The sequence below is a fragment of the Macrosteles quadrilineatus genome, unplaced genomic scaffold (genome assembly GCF_028750875.1).
Source record: "Macrosteles quadrilineatus isolate MER2022 unplaced genomic scaffold, UCM_ALF_1.0 Scaffold_2__2_contigs__length_208266976, whole genome shotgun sequence".
NCBI lineage: Eukaryota > Metazoa > Arthropoda > Insecta > Hemiptera > Cicadellidae > Macrosteles > Macrosteles quadrilineatus.
Window position 1 is genome coordinate 119,214,631 of NW_026542595.1, and position 17,978 is coordinate 119,232,608.

Consider the following 17,978-nt stretch of genomic DNA (forward strand, 5'->3'; position numbering starts at 1 on the left):
TTTGGAGAACCAAGATTACAAACTGTTACAATATCATGAAATGATTCAAGTGAAGATCTTAAACATGAACGCTGGTTACAACTAGGACTTAGTCTAGATTAACTTTAAGATAAACTCAAGAGATTAATTATTTAATTATGTAAATCAATGTTGCAATGTTAATATGTGAATTAAGTAATATTAAATACAGGTTAGGTGTTTGTGAGAATGGTTTTAACAAGTAAAGCGGGAAGCGGTTGATAAATTAAGAATTTAATAGTTGGTTTCACAGTTAAAACCATATTATGTTTATACAATTTTCAAGATAGCTAGAAATAAGATCTTTTCTCTGCATGAGAAACCCTATTAAATATTATAGCCATTTTGATACAAATCAACTCTATGTGCAACATTAACCAAAGTAAGGTTTGACTGTTTAATTAACATTTAAATCCTGGTCAAAAATATTAAAATTTAAATTCAAAATTGTTAGTTGTTACTTGAGCCTTTAAAACTAGTTTAATACAACTGTTGTATTTTTTTAGAATTTTAAGTCATAAGTCATTTATTTGGCCAGATTTACATTAATGCATTGGCTAAGTCAATAGACATTAAAAAATACTGACTGTCTTATAAACTATAAAATAACTACTAAAATAAACAATGTTGATACGATCTTTAAAAACAGCAAATGTTACTGAGCACATCGACAAGATTATCGCATTTTTTAAAAACCATTTAAATATTTTTAAGCCCGTGTAGTATTTTTAATACTGCTTTAACACGTTCGAATAAAACATTTAGAATGGAAGTAAACATATATAAAATCGTATGTGCTACTTCAAACAAGTGGAAATTCTGCTAGTAGAATTCTGATGACGAGACAAACCCTGAGAGAAATGCTAAACGAGGAGGCTTCATGAATAAAAATATCGCACTTGAACGTAAATATGATCTTATAAAAATAATTTTTTATTTATACACTGTGTGTATCTTTGTATGTGTATTTGCGTAGCGTAATACTGTTTTTACTCGATTACAATCAAGTTTTAAAGATATACAATTGATTATATTTTTGGTGTTCCGGTCCTCTGACCAGTCAAGTAGGTATTTACACTATTTACAGAATGACGCGTTTCGCCTGGTCTATGACGAGGCCTTTGGATGATTTTTTCTTCAATAAATAAGGCAGCTTGTGGAATAACAATATAAGCAGCTTTTGTCAACGAGCAATATAACCAACCACAAATTACATGTCAACATAAAGATAAATTGTGACAACTAAGAAAACCCTTAAAGCACAGACAATGGATTAAACCATTAAAATATTAAAGCATTAAAGTATTATATTGTCTGTGCTTAAAGTCAAGGGGAACATTTAATGTTACAAAGGATGGACACTGGGCATAAGTCAGGTAGAAAAGTCTTCTCTTTTGCGCATTGAGCCCAAATGGGCCTACAGGTATTTCCTCTTGTAATTTTCTTTTGAGCTTTTTGTCTGCAACTTTTGTCAAATATTCTGTTGTACTCAATGAGGCTTGTAACTCATTCTATACTCTAATAGTTTATAGTTCAATAGTTCTATAGTATAAGAACTTTGAGTTATCTAACATGCGGAGTTGAATGGTTCAGAGTTATTAGACACATTTCTTCTAAAAACAAACTTCAAGGAAGTTATTAAAAACCTAAATTGTTTATTTTCATCAAGGCCTGTAATGTATTTTGGCTGATGAGATTTATATCTCAACAGAGAGGCAAAGCAGAGACTTCGCGGACAGGCGAATCATGCTTGTATACTCATACTATTAGGAATGTAGAAGGGGGCTAATCTCGCCAGGCAGTCTCTGGAATGTGACTCATGTAGGGGGGTCGGAGTGTCGAGCTTTGGTATGTTTATCTTTATTTTTATCCTGAATAGAACAAAATACCCCGTCGCAACAAATCTGAAGACTATATAAATTCAATTTGTCTGCTTGGATACTAAAAAAATCCATAAACGGGTCGTATTTTGCCTTATTTAATAACATCAGATTTAATGACTACGCTGTGTCACTATCTTTAAAGTACCATAACGTGAATCAATCAAATGTATCCATTCGTACTCAACAATTCCTATTTACCAGCCAATTTTCTAGGTAATTTTACAGACTATATTAAAAACTCTGGAGTCGAATACATTAGAAATCTATTTTAAACTATGTACCCTATAATATAAAAAAGAGAAACATCTTTTGCAAATTTTACTCACCAAAAATAGGTTACAAGTTAACCAATTGTAAAACTTTAAATCGGACAAAGGACAAAGATGAACTTGTTGAACTGTTTCCGGACGAATCTCCACGGCAACTGCGGTAAGATTTTTTAAGCAGCCGTTTAGCGCATGCTCGTAAATGAAAATGGCTCACCATTTTCGATGGGTTTATTATACCCAAGTTTTGACGAAACAATCGGAAATGTCAATTCCGTCTTTTGATGTACTAAAAAACACTCTCCTTTCTTCACGTTTGTCTATTGAAGCTTTATATAAACATTTGATTTAAAATGTTAACAAGAATTAACATTGCTTTAATTTGGCTATGGAATATACCACAAAACTAAGCTATACGCGAAATTAAGTATACGAGCTGTTGGCCCATCCTACGTATGGGAATTGAGTAGGCTATAGTCCTTTAAAACTGTATTATAAAGTGCGTAGTTAGGTCAACTAGCTGTTACCCACGGACTTCACCCCGTTTTAATTCATAATACAATTATTATTGATTGGTTAAGTGTTAAGTTAAGCTGAAATAACAACACAGAATACAGAAATACAAACAAATAATTAAACCCGATTTTAATAAGGAAATAAATTGAAATAATAACATACAAATAAGGACAGCTGAGGTTTTTTTAACATTATACAGTACAATAAAAATATGTTTTGACCCATAAAAAACTAGCACAACCGGGGAATTTGGTACAGATGTTGGGTGTACCTTCCTTTTGAACATACTAAAAGTCCCCTAAAATTGAAGCTGTGTTACGGCCGCCATGTTGGAAAATGGTGGCATATTTCTGTATTTTTCGCTATAGTGACTTTATTATTAGAGATACAGGAAAAATATAAACATACAAAATGTAGGCCATCCAAAAATACACATTTTTTGTATTTACCATCTTTCTTTAAACCCAACGGCTTTTGAGTTATTTGTGATTAAGTATATTTAGTTTTTTTCAATTTATCAAAAATAGGTGAAACACATGGAAATTGACTGTTACTTTCAAGGATTATGATAATTTATCCCATTTAGTTAAATAGTGTGATACTATAAAATCTTAAAATTTAAGCTTATATTATAAGTAAAACAACTACGCCACAGCAAACCTGCAGACTCAGCAAATATCCATTTGAATGGATGTTTTATTAATTAATTGTATATCAATAAAATTAGGTTCAACAGGTACCTAGGTTTGCTGCAACAGGTAGGTTATTATAATGTGCTTTTTTAAGTAAAATATCAATAACTTAGTATCATATCACTAATTTTCCAAGTTTGATCATAATATATCAATAAACAAGTAACAGTTAACTAATTCATAAGAATAGCATGGGAGTTTTAAATTTACAATTTACAAATTTGAATACACAAATTTTGGTTGTGTTTACTAAAAATATGGCGATTATTCGTCATGATTAGCATATTAACCAAATGGGTTTTCAAAAGGAGATGGAGCCTGTTATTTAAGTAATATTAATTCGTACCAAGCACCGAAAATATTGTATGCAGTGAGGTAATCAACCATATTTTGTAAAGTACGCAATAGTCATATTAATATTTTATCCTTATTTTTTACCCATTTAATAGTTAACATTTTAGTATTTTGATGGTACCACCACACTAACTAACTATACTTGACATCCCATTGTAAATTTGGAAGGCTGCTCTTCGTGTCTAGTTCATGTTGGTGCCTAATTAAGTATGGCATAGTATAGTTTTAAAACTAAGTATAGTTAATTTTATTTATAAAAAAATCGGTGAAACCCATCGCAATCGACGACGGTTACTTTCAAGGTTTACGACAAATATTCATCCCACTAGGTTGATATCAGAGTGATAATGATAGTGCCATCAAAATATTAAAATGTTAATTTATTAAATGGGTAAAAATGAGTATAAAATATTAATATGACTAATGCGTACTTTGCAAAATATGGTTGATTACCTCACTGCATACAATATTTCCGATACTTGGTACGAGTTAATATTACAGTACTTAAATAACTTGCTTCATCTCCTTTTGAAAACCCCTTCGGTTAGTATTCGAATCGTGACGAATAATCGCCATATTTTTAGTAAATACAACCAAAATTTGTATATTTAAATTTGTAAATTATTGTAAATCTTAAGCTACCATGCTATTCTTATGAATTAGTTAACTGTTGTAGTTTGTTTGTTTATAGATTTATTATGATCAAACTTGGAAAATTAGTGATTTTATACTAAGTTATTGATAAATACACTATAATAACCTACCTGTAGCAGCAAACCAAGGTACCTGTTGAATCTAATTTTATTTAAATACAATTAATAAAACATCCAATCAAATGGAGATTTGCCGAGTCTGCAGGTTTGCTGTGGCGGAGTTGTTTTACTTATAATATAGCTTAAATTTTAAGATTTTATAGTATCACACTATTTAACTAAATGGGATAAATTATCATAATCCTTGAAAGTAACAGTCAATTTCCATGTGTTTCACCTATTTTTGATAAATTGAAAAAACTAAATATACTTAATCACAAATAACTCAAAAGCCGTTGGGTTTAGAGAAAAATGGTAAATACAAAAAATGTGTATTTTTGGATGGCCTACATTTTGTATGTTTATATTTTTCCTGTATCTCTAATAATAAAGTCACTATAGCGAAAAATACAGAAATATGCCACCATTTTCCAACATGGCGGCCGTAGCACAGCTTCAATTTTAGGGGACTTTTAGTATGTTCAAAAGGAAGGTACACCCAACATCTGTACCAAATTCCCCGGTTGTGCTAGTTTTTATGGGTCAAAACATATTTTTATTGTACTGTATAATTATGAAAAAACCTCAGCTGTCCTTATTTGTATGTTATTCTTTCAATTTATTTCCTTATTAAAATCAGGTGTAATTATTTGTTTGTATTTCTGTATTCTGTGTTGTTTATTTCAGCTTAACTTAACACTTATCCATTAATAAAGTGGAGTAGGTTGCATTCCCTTATAGATAATGTTATGATAATATGGCGGCCGTAGCACAGCTTTAAATTTAGGGGACTTTTAGTATGTTCAAAAGGAAGGTACACCCAACATCTGTACCAAAGTCCCCGGTTGAGCTAATTATTTTTAAGTTTATGGAATTTTTCTCTTATTTTTATTGCACTAATAAGGGAATGCAACCTACTCCACTTTATTAATTGATTTATAAATATAAATTTACTTAAAATATATAATCAAAATTCCATTAAAGTTATAACAAGATATATTTCGATTCTATAACTTATATTACAACAATCTCATGGGTTATGATTTTGGTTTAGGTTTTATAGATGGGCCAGGTAACAATTTGGAGAGCAATGATCTTAATCAAGGGGTATGAAATTCTTTGATCTCACTCATGCACTACTTGTGCCATTCAACTTTCTATTTATAAATTGTAAATATTTGTATTGTTAATATTTTTGTTACTATTGATATTGTTACTACTATTAATATTGTTACTACTATTGATATTGTTACTACTATAGTTATTGTTCACTATTTGTACAACTTTTACTATTTTGTTTCCTGTAATTTCAAGTTGTGAATGTTTTTCATTGTAAAGTGGCTATGCTGTTCGGAAAAAAATAAATAAACAGTTAAGGTGACTCTTCTCTGCCTTGGGGCCGATCAAGCATGTCCTAACCCGAACAAGGTTACTTTACTAGACCCTAAAGGCTGACTTTATCATTCTAGGTGGAACCCATCGATCTCTATTATGAATAATAGAGATCGATGGTGGAACCACATTTGTGAAAGTGGTGGGGATGGAGGGAGGACAACAGCGACCGAGGTGCGGTTTGACGTGGTGGCACCTTGACAGCGACCCAAAAAAGACAGGTTCATCATCTCGTCATAACAGTGACATTTGGAGGCTTCTGATTGACTATAATGAAGGTTTACTAATCGAACATTTAGTTCTGTTCATTAAATAAAATTATAAATACCTCAAATTCAATTTTATATTTTTTAAAATTATGAAATTAAACTGTCATAACCTAACCAAACTAACCAGACTTGCTGATAATGAAAAATTGAATGAAGGCTTAATCGAAAAAATAGTTCTGTTCATAAAATAAAACTATAAATGGCTTAAATTCAATTTTATAATGTTATTATAAAATTAAAATGGCATAACCTAACCAATAACCAACCAAACTTGCTGATAATGAAAAAAATCTAGACAAAAAGCTAGTGCCATCGGAGAGATTCGAAAATCCGCATTGGCGCCAGAATGACGTCACTTTTTTCTCCCCTCCATCCCCACCACTTCCACAATGTGGTTCCACCTGGTATGATAAAGTCAGGCTTTAGGGTCTTCTTATCTATAAAAACCACTTGCAACGTTACCAATTCTACCAGGTCGTGGCCTGTAGTTAAAGGTGACCATGATAGCTTACGGCCATTTCCGTCTAATCATACGTCACGCTTAACGTATACAATGCAAACTAAGGCAAAAATCTCAACATAATGCAAATTGTATTGAACGTGTACTGCTATCATACCTAACGTGACCATATATTTTGGACTCCGAAGTGGGACATCCCATACCATTTATACCCATTGTTTATACGGGTCGCTGTCAATGCGCCACCACGTCAAACAGCCACCTCGGTGTTTTGGTCAGAGGCGTCAACGCCGTTTACCCGCCACCACAAAAAAAACCGAGGTGGTGGGTTGACGTGTACGTACAGGTCAACCCACCACCACACAATTTTCCGAGGTGGCGGGTTGTCGTACACACTCAAGTCAATGAGCCACCATGACAACATTCCACCACGACAACATGCCACCACGACAACCCGCCAACACCAGTTTTTATCAGAGGTTGCGGGTTGTCGTGAAGCTCCATGTTCGATGTCGGCAACCCGCCACCTCGCACGTAGGCAACAACGCGCCACCCCGTCAACCCGCCACCACTCTTTTGCGAGGTGGCGGGTTGACGTGTACGCTCGTCGCTCAGTGTTCGGTGCCGTCAACGCGCCACCTCGCTCATAGGCGACAACGTGCCACCACGACAACCCGCCACCACACAGTTTTCCGAGGTGGCGGGTTGTCGTGCGTGTGGCGGGAGGCCTTCTTTTAGGCAACCTTTCACCTAGGTACCATTTCACTTAAATCACATATCAAGTTGGTACCGACAACTCAAATCGGTCAGCTAGGTCCCGGCCCCTCCCTTCTGGGGGAAGGGCGTGGCTTCGCCGTGGTCACGTGTTTCGCGGTGCGGTCGCTTACCCTCTACACTTCTGAAAATTCCCTCGACTTCTTTGAATTACCTCTACTCCACCCAAATTTCGCGAGCCTTTCAAGACCGGAAAATGCCGCGCTTCTGCGCATGCGCTAGTAACTGGTGGCGTAGCAGCAGCTATTTCAGAAAGTCACGGTCACTAACCACTAACTAGCGTCGTTGTCGTAGTATTTATCTTGACTGCACTGCAACTGCAACTAGTTCCTCATAATTATTATTCATATCGCTTGTTATTCTTTATGTTATGATCGAGTTATGTCTGAGTTGAAGTTGGGGTTAATGTTATTGATAGATTTTGATTGCTGCTGTGTTGCGGAGGTCCGATGATGTGCTCCTTCTTCAATGCGAAAATTCTGAGAAATACGAGTAATGGAAGACATCAATTATGTGGAAAAGTTTATTTTTAGTTTATGGACGAGAAGTACAGAAGGATTCCAATTAATAAGCCAGCTATGTTCAACAAGGCAAGGCCAATAAAATAATTTGTTTTATTCACTAGCGCTTTTGAATGGAAACATAGTTTCTGAAAGCGCTAATAAATGATTATGTATTAGCGTTGTTGAACATTTACATTTTGTTATAAATTTCATTGTAAGCAAGATGCCAATAATGAATAATTCTCAAAAAGCTTAGACCATTAAAAATGAAATGAGAATTGGGATCTTCTCTTTTGGAAAACATGTTTGGGTACAATTGAAGATAGATGAATAGATGATAACGGTAACGTAGCCCACCCAAGTTACTTAAAATTAGTTTTATAAAATAAAGGAGGTTCCAGAGGTTACAGTAAGTTAAGGAACACATACATAAACATAATCTGTAAAATTCTTCATTCAGTTACAGTAATTAAATGGTTTGGAGTTAAGCGCGGGAGAACCGTTCCAGTTTCAAGTAGATTGTTGCAAGAGTTGCAGTGAAGATACTAGTGTGATTTTCTGAAACAGCTGCAGCTGTTACAAGTGCTACGAATAACGCTTACTTGCGCATGCGCAGACGCGCGGCATTTTCCGGTCTTGAAAGGCTCGCCAAATTTCAGCCTTCCTTCGTCTCGTTTCTTGTTCTGTTCTGCGTTTCTTCTTCTTCTTCTCTTCTAGATCTGCTGCTGCTAGCTCTAGCTCTCTAGCTCTACTAGTAAGTTTGAGGTTAGATTTTGGAGAATTTATTGTTTGTCAATTTCAATTGTCATACAAATTTGTATTTTAGGTGTGTATTTTCAATTTAGGCCTCAAGTTACAACTACTACAGTTTAAAGAACCATTTTTGTCATCACAAAATTGAAAGGTGCAACTTATTGACATTTATTTATTTATTTATTATCAACGGTTCTACCATTTTTACAATGTTGATTAACAATAACACAGCTAGATTTCAAATGACTTAAATAATGGACATGGACATGGTCATTAGAATATTAACGTTTCAAGCAAATTCAAATTAGTTTCTGGTAGCCTATAAAATAAATTGGGGGTACAGTTTCCTGGGCTTCGCTAATATCGATTGAAACTATCAAATTGAAAATATTGATTAATAATCGATATTTAAAATATATCTATTTAAAAATTAAACTGCACTTTAGGCCTAACGTCCTACACTATAATTTGAATAAATATATCGATCGATAAATTGATTATTTCATTCAATATATCAAGTTTGGTTAGTAAAGTTAACCTAACCTAACCGAATGAATCGATACATCAAATAGGCCTAGCCTATCCATTAGTTGCATACTACGCTTTAAGTTGGATTTTTAAACTCATAGAAAATTATGACTATTAGTTTTAATATAACTTCCAGTACTAGACTATTGATCGATTTCGAGCAACAAGTGCACTAGTTTTTTTTATATTTTTATTTTTTATGAGATGCTGACAAAGTATAAAGTTTTTCGTATGACAGTTTTAGTTTACCATTTGAGTTTTTAGCATTTTATGACATAGGCTAGCCTATACGTATTTTATACTCTCAGCAGCTGGAGTAGTGTGATTTTTTCTTTGATTATTGTGGCTTTACGTGACAGGTGGAGGTGGATGGCTATAACTTACAAGGTTACATGGTACACATTAAATTCATAATGATTTGCCTATTTCGGTAGACTGGCTTTTTCGTAGGCCTACGCTTCATTGCTCTTTACAATTTCAAGAGATCTATTGTTCAAGGCGTCAATGGGCAACTAACCTAAGTTTATCGCCATTCTACCGCATTATAACCCACCCTACAGGGCCCGGATTTTGTGGGTAGCAAATGCACAACTAACCTACCGCCAGGGCAACGGCCATCAAAACATTTTTATGTGTGATAATAAACCTTGTAGGTTAGTCTAAACTTAGTTGATACTACTAACAAAATAACTTAGCCATCTTAAAGACATCAAGTAATTAAGTAGGCCCATTTTATTGGTCGTTGAATAATCACTAATTAACTTACTATAGACTTCGTCTGAGACACATTAACTCACGGTATATAGGCTACTTGATCAATAGCGATATAGGCCTATTATCACAGTCACATTTTTTATGCATAGCCTATCAAATATATAGGCTCTATCACAGACGTTAAAATAAATAATAAGTAATAGTTGTTCAGTTAAATAGATCAGGGGTAATAGTACTTGTTGTAATATGTAGTTCTACTTCATCAAATCCATTTCAATGCATCAAGCAAAAGAGCTGTAACCCCATGATTAACTTAGCCTAGGCAAGTCTAATAATATTTTAAGACATTTTTATTTTATGATATTAAAAACATTAGGCTACACTAAGCTAATGAAATCTTCCCAAACTTAGCCTACTCGGCTTTTAATTTTTGCTTCGATTTTGACTGCCCTACCCGTCAATGAGGTTAAGGGTATAAGTTAGGCCTAACCTATACAAAATCCTGCCTTAATCTGAATGGGAAAACATTATTATTTGCAGATGATACAACGATGCTGTCCAGAACCTTTAGGATTATTACAGTTGTTCGGCATTTGGATCATTGCCGGCCAATCTTAAAGGATCTTAAGCTACGTTTCCATTCCTGCAAATTTGTGCCGGCACAAATCTCCAAATTTGTAGGAATGGAAACATCCTGGCTCAAGTCGCGGCACAAATTTGTGCCCGCTGACTGCGCGACAAAACATGTGCCCGGGCCGCGGGCACATGTGCCTGCAACTCGTGCATGCAGCAGGTCCTCCAAACTACCGCATGCTCATAAATGACAGGTAATCATAACCTCAAATTTCGTTGAGTCCGTTGGAGGAAATTTTCGAAGCCACTTTGTATGCGCAAATCTCTCATCAATTGATTAAATGCACCTTCCAATGCTCTTTTAGCCAAAAAACTTCTTATCCACTATCTAGGTAGTTTTCTTCTAAGTTCATTGTATGCACCAGCCATAAATAAAAAAGCAGAGGCTGTTATGTCATCCATGGTGATTTGTAGAACACAATATAATCAAAATCAGCCACCGAACCTCACCACATCACAATAAAAGAGAACACTGCCTTGTCTGCCAGTTGTAGTGGCGGGACTTGTGCCTGGAATGGAAACGGCATGACAAACTACGTGCGACATGTGCCTCGTCATGGTCACGACATGTGCCTCGACTTGTGCCTGCGACTTGTAGGAATGGAAATGTAGCTTAAGGGTACTCACGGCGTAGTGCTTGATATCCTGACCCTAGAAAAGATGACGTGCAGGCAGTGGTGGATTTAGAACAGTCACAAGGGGGGGGGGGGACCAGGGTGTCTGAGAGGTTCGGGTGTACCCCCTCCCTCCCCAAAAATTTGTTTAAACTAAGTCTTCAAAAATGGCAGTTTTATACCATTTCTTTGTCCTAAGTTAGTGTGACAAATTATTTTACGCAATTTGTATGCACTACTGTATTAAATGCAGTATGACATATATTTCCAAACTGCGACTGCCCCCCCCCCTCTGGATCCGCCACTGGGGTGCAGGAGTACTATACCAGAAGAGCACAAAATATAGACTTTTCCTGCTGTCGTCTCAAACATACCTAGAATAGCTATCCTCGTTCTACTATTAACTACAATTCATAACTGCCTACTCATTTGCAGGAGATGGATGCACCCTCCTTCAGAAGGCGCTGAAAGGAATACTAATTATAGGCCGCTGTACTCTGTAGAAGAACTTAAGGAAGAGCACCTAGTGAGATAAGTGTATATCTGCCATATCATCCGTTAAACAGCCAGGTTTTTGAAGGTATAGTTTATTATAAATATTATATATAGAGTTATTTATTAAATCACTTAATAATTTACTAGCTTCTGTGCCCGTGCTTCGCAACGGGAAGATGAACTATACCGCCTAATCCAAACAGTTGTTAAGTAGTCCGAATTTATGAACAAAAGCCACCAAATGTTGGCCTACTGTATAAAAAAAAATTATGACCAACATTGTAATTGCCCTACTGTTTACGTTAAAATATATCAATAACATAATATTCATTTTCATATTTGAGTTGTTTTGTCTCAAGATCAATGAACCAACTATAAAAGATATAAAATTACCCCAGTACTGCCAGATTGATCCTGTTTAGTCCTTATGGATTACAGGTTTTAAGGACTTAAGTCCTCATCATGAGATCTTGTACAAGAACATTTAACACTGTAACTTCGAAAGGGTCATCAAGAGTTTAAATGCGAAACACGGACATGTTCTATTTACAGTCATAGACGTTTTATGAACAAAACGAGTAGGCTTACTGACAAAAACTTACAATGTCCAACCCCAACCTCGTGCGCACAGTTGCAGATGAGGGTCATGACTGCGATGCGGAAGATGGTTGGGCGGTGGACTTTGTACAGCTCGGCTCCTTGTTCATCAGCTGATCTTGTTTTTTTATTAGAGTATCATACAAAGCGTTAGACTGTAAACTGATTTTGTCGTTTAATAATGTGTTAGCTTGAATTTTGATTGTTTTTTAAATTTCAAATTCTTCTAAAGCATCCATTCCTGTATATTGCTTTTACAATCAAAATAAACTACGCCATGGCTCGGTCCCCAGGTACTTATTTCAATTCAGGAAATTAAAACCTTTACAACTACTTAGGCCGTCCAGAAAGTAAAGAACGTTTCGTTATGACGCCGCTAGGCGCGCGCCGATCTCGTACATTTTGGTATGTGCGTACTCGGCAACTCAGTCGGCATCCAGCCGTGACAATTGGAGCATTCTAGCGCTGCCCGTTTTTTCACAATTTCAACTTAAGATGAGCGCTGCAATAAAAAATCCCGCCAGTTAAGGAGTGCGGTCAGTGATACGGTTTTTGTTGGAAAACACTTAAAACCGAAACTTCTCCTCAATTTTCACGGACTTTGTTGTTTAAAATTGTCACGCAACAAAGCGAAAGACCCGTTATCGGGAATCGGCGGTTTTTGCGAACCTTTTCATCAACTTTACCAGTTCCATCAGTCATAATGCTCGGGCGTCCGCCCTTCGCTTCGTCATGACTCATGAGCGTCAGATCGGCCATTTTTAATCTGAATGCACCATTTTCTCAGAACTTTCAATCATTACGTTTTTTTCCTTAACCCTCCCAGTGTTACTTGACGAAAATTCGGCAAGCACCACACTTTGTATAGTGTTACTTGCCGATTTTTCGACAAGCAGACATCGTTTACGGCGAAGGCTCTATAACTGACTGAATCGGATTGAACTGGATCGAGTTAGGTATCGTTCTTTCCGTTACATTCTAAGCTGTCTCCAGATGTCTGTCTCTAAGCGCTATTCATTTTAGTTCTGAAAATATTGTAGCAGACAGCTGACGTGCGTGTATTTGTAAACAGCTAGGTTCCCCCGGACCGATGACTGATGTGTTTTATTACGTTTATCATTGTTTTAGTGTTAAAAATCAAAAGTAGTGATATACGTGGTGCATTATAAGAAGATTTAAGTGGTTTTGAAGTGCTGGTTGATGATCCTGAAGAAGTAGGTAGTGATATTGATGTAAATTATCAGCCAGATTCCTAGCTATGGTTAGGCTATGCATTCTTAGCTAAACGCTATGTACTGAAATCAGTTTTTTGCCCATAACTTATTTATTTGCAAATATACTTCCTTATATTATTATATATTTGTAATCCTCATAAAATTTAGAACAAAGTGGCTATTTTCAAATATTTATAGGCCTATAATTTATACAATTTCATTAGGCGCGAACTTATTTTTTTTTTTTAAATTTTCGAAATTATATTTTTTTTACCTTAAAAAATTTTTTTTTGAAAAAATTTTCCTTATGTTTTATATATAATATTGAAGCCCATGATTTTCCAAACAAAATGGTATATAGAACATTAGAATTAACATTGTTTTAAGCTTCTCAGATCCGTTTTAATAAAACCTTGCAAATGCGCCAAAAATAGGTGGACATTAAGGCCTAAACTATGGACACTTGGAGGGTTAAACTTCATACCCTTGGCGATAAATGTCTATCGATTTTAAGTTTAATGCCAACACAAACCGTATCACTGACCGCACCTCTTAACTGGCGGAATTTTTGATCGCAGCGCTCATTTTAAGTTGAAATTGTGAAAAAACAGGCAGCGCTAGAATGCTCCCGTTGTCACGGCTGGATGCCGACTGAGTTGCCGAGTACGCACATACCAAAATGTACGAGATCGGCGCGCGCCTAGCGGCGTCATAACAAAACGTTCTTTACTTTCTGGACAACCCACGTATTATTCAACAAAAACTTCTTTGCACTAACTTGATCAGGGAAATATAGGCCTAGACAAAATATAAAAGGTTTAATTTACCTGTTGCTGATCCTGTTAAAACTGTTAACAAGGGCAGGCCAAGACCATAAAGCACTTCATCCAAAAATAAAATTATTGCGCACCCCATACAGTTGATTTCTTGAAGTTACAAGTTCAGGCGTCCGATAAAAGCATGTAGCTTCCCAATAAGATCCTCCTCAGGAAGATATCTACCTCTTGCCACATTAACAAGAGTTATTCTTCTAGCAAGAAGAATAACTCTTGGTAATGTGGCAAGAGGTTAACATGTGTCTTTAACAAGCAATGAACGCCCCTTAAAGCTTGAGTTTGTGTCGCACGTTTGTAGGCGGAATAAACCAGTTAAAAACTTTTAGTTAAGGGTACCTATGGTAATTTATTGTAAAATAAGACCTTTTTATTTGAAACTACCAACTACATCAACCCGCATAATTTGTACCCCCGAGTATTTTAAAATTGTGACTTTCTTTACCAAGATTAAAATGTTTGTTTCAGGAAGAAAGATGTAGCCCCAGCTCTGGACAAAAATATTATGGAGAAGGTTGGCCGCTGTACAGGGCAGCTATAGTTATTATTATATGTTGCCTTTTATTGTTATGTACTGTTTTTATACTTTACCAATAAACCTTATATTTATCTAGAGCAGTTAATTTTGTTAAAATTCTTACCAGTAAACTTCTCTGTAATTTGTAAAGAAAACATGTAAAAATGATTATATATTTTATTTTGATCTTCTAACTATTTTGACAGTTTTATAGATAAAATATTCTTTTTTTAGATAAATTTTTTTATTGTTCTTGTTCATACATGTCTCAGATAACTATACATAAAGATAAAATGATATTTATATTTGTATCATATATGCGAGTGCCAATCTTAAGAAGCAAAGTTAATATATAGCTAGTAAAATAAAATAATGTTGGTGTTTAATGACTAATGAGTGTACTGTAAAATTGAAATAAGTAATTCAAAAGTTGAAACAAAAACTCTATTTAGCCAACCCAATAAAATCACTCAAGAATTTTCCTCTGAATAAATGTTTGAACTTCATAGTCTAGAGGTGTTAGAGTTAGGTTAATGAGATATAAGACTGCTTAAGGGTGTTGCTCAACATGTAATGAACAAAATTAAATTAAGAAAAACAACAAAAGTAAAGCAAAAGAAAACTTTGAAAAGGCAAAGATCAACAATAATAAGATAAATAAATGTACAACGTTATAATTTACAAGAAAAGAAAATCAATTAAAAAGTTAAAAGAATGAGTTACTGACAAACTATATGACTTGTTTGTTTTACAAAACTTTAGTTATATATTTTATTCTTTTTACATACTGTTTATTGTCCCAGAAGCACATGCACCGATACACACACTCCGAAACTCTCGATCTTCTTGGTCCAGTGGCCCGTGGTGAACTCCTCGATTTGTTTCTTCAGCTCCGAGACTCCTCACCCCTCCATTTCCTTCATTAGCCCTTCTCATTGGCTGATTGGGTGTTTGACTTATAGGTTAACGATGTTTCTTGGAAGTCAGCCCTACCGGTCATCGCCTAGCTCACGTCAGCTGTGAAAGGAATTTGTAAATCGATACTCATGCTACTGTTCAACTCTCTTCACACCATCTGGTCGACTATAGTCCTCGCCACCCTAAGTTGAGGCAGCCAAAGGCCGCACTAGATATACGCCGTGCGGCCTTGGGCTGCCTCAACTTAGGGTGGCGAGGACTATAAGTGTAATGTAAACAGAGTATCTGCTTAGATGAGCACCGTGGTTACGGGGTTAATCCCCTTTCTTACAATGTAAATCTATGTTGTAAACTTCTTGACATACGAGAACTACTTTAAGGACAATTTATACTACGCGTACGCTCATTCTTCCCGTATTGGGGGCCTAAGACATTGAAAAAGGCTGTGCTGGTAAAAGCGACCAGAATACACAGTAAGACCGAAGACCCTAGTTGTTGCCGCACATAAAAATTATACTGGATATATAGCAGGTATGGATACAAAAATCATGGATGCTCAAACAGTGTCTTGCACAGCAGATCATTTTGAGAATGCCAGAGGTCTTGGCACAGATGTGCTGAATGTCTGGCCCAAAGCCCAAACGCATATGGCGAGTCAATAAGAATCTGGGAAATAGTCAATATCCAGAGAATTTTGTTAATGCCAACAATTTTTAACTTATTCTTGGTGGAATCAACCATTATCTTTGGTCAAGTCTTAGCTAAGACATCATTAAGAGACTGAGACGGTGGTGTCATCCTGTAATTCAGCTACTAAGGAGGTCACGAAATGTGGATATTTATAGGCATGTACTGTGGATGTGATACTTCCTGGTTTGAATTAACGCCCTTACTAGTGAGTACTACGACTATCCGCAGTACTATCCTGATAATTAGACCAATTTTTTTATACCTACCAAGGAAAAATGTGGTTCGGATTCTACTATAAACTGTAGGTCCCAATAGTTTCCATTAGCCCAAAGTATGGGCTATTAATTGACAGTTGTGTCTAAGGAATATGTCAGCCTTAGTCACTAACAAGGATACAAAATCGTGCCACTCATCTCCATGCATACTGGTACTTGGCTTAAAATACCTACTTTGTATGGTTGCCATTTCAAATTAAAGTATTAAGCCTAAGGCAAAATGACTCATAATCATAGAGGGAAGCAACTTTCCACAAACAGATTTATATCGTCAGCGAACTAAGCAGGGATCTTGATAACTCTCTTGATGTCAATATATACAACTAAAAATATCTGTAAATTTCTTTTGATGTTTTCATGATATATATGCAATGCAATAACTTTTGAGTAACTTTAAGTAGTTTTTAAGTAACTTTTGAACATTAAAAATAGATGTTAACAACAAATTTTTCGATGAAACTCTTTACAAAAATCTGAAGGGCAGGTCCAGAATTGATGGCCTCTCAATTCCGTAAATTGCATCTGTGATGTTTTTTAGTAAGTTCAACGCTAAATGATTATCAGTTAACTTAACTTATCCAATCAATATTTAATTAATACTTATGAAGTCAAACGGAACGGGGTGAAGCCCGTGGGTAACTGCTAGCAGTCTAGTTGATATAAAACACGTTTTTAAAAATAATTCGTTTGATGCTTTAAATGCAAATGTTAGGCATTTATTTTATGAGTTATTTAACTTTTCATACAACAGATCTATGGGACATAACAATAAATTATTCTCTTTAGCGTTCCTTTAGCGAAGCACGGGTATGGCGGCTAGCTATAGTACGCTCTATTTCGCAACGGGTACACAAGTTCAGAATACATTTAATTGGTTGATGTAATAATTAAGTCAATAGCCCAAAAGTAAACTCATCCGATTTATTGTGCATCCTATGTTCAATTGTGTTTTGGATTTTGTCACATAACCTGAAAACCAGTCAAACGGTTACATGGAAATTGTGGGAAATTTCGCTCTACAAGTGCCTGCTGCATCCCTGCATTTATCCCACTGAGCTAGATTTATCCAACAGTGTTGTCATATTGAGGGAGTAACACTAAATTCAGGGGCGTAATCTCGCTGAATAAAATTAAAAGTCTGCAGCAACACCTATTTCAAATTTTAAAGACAGCTTTGTCTGGAGCTCCGTTTTTATATATTCTACTACTTTATTTAACTTATGGATTTTATTTTGTACCTTTCATATGTGTTATATTTAGCTAATAATCTTAACATATAAAAGTAAAAGCCCTCACTCAATGATTCATTACTAATCCA

General features: G+C 35.4%; 1 long non-coding RNA gene across 1 annotated transcript; it reads left to right on the forward strand.

Annotated features, from left to right (window-relative positions):
• The first annotated feature begins 8,639 nt into the window (after positions 1–8,639).
• LOC128985845 (uncharacterized) lies at positions 8,640–14,875 on the forward strand. The gene is made up of 3 exons (XR_008490084.1): positions 8,640–8,783; positions 11,557–11,701; positions 14,729–14,875. It is a non-coding gene; the product is annotated as an uncharacterized LOC128985845 (long non-coding RNA).
• Positions 14,876–17,978: the final 3,103 nt, after the last annotated feature.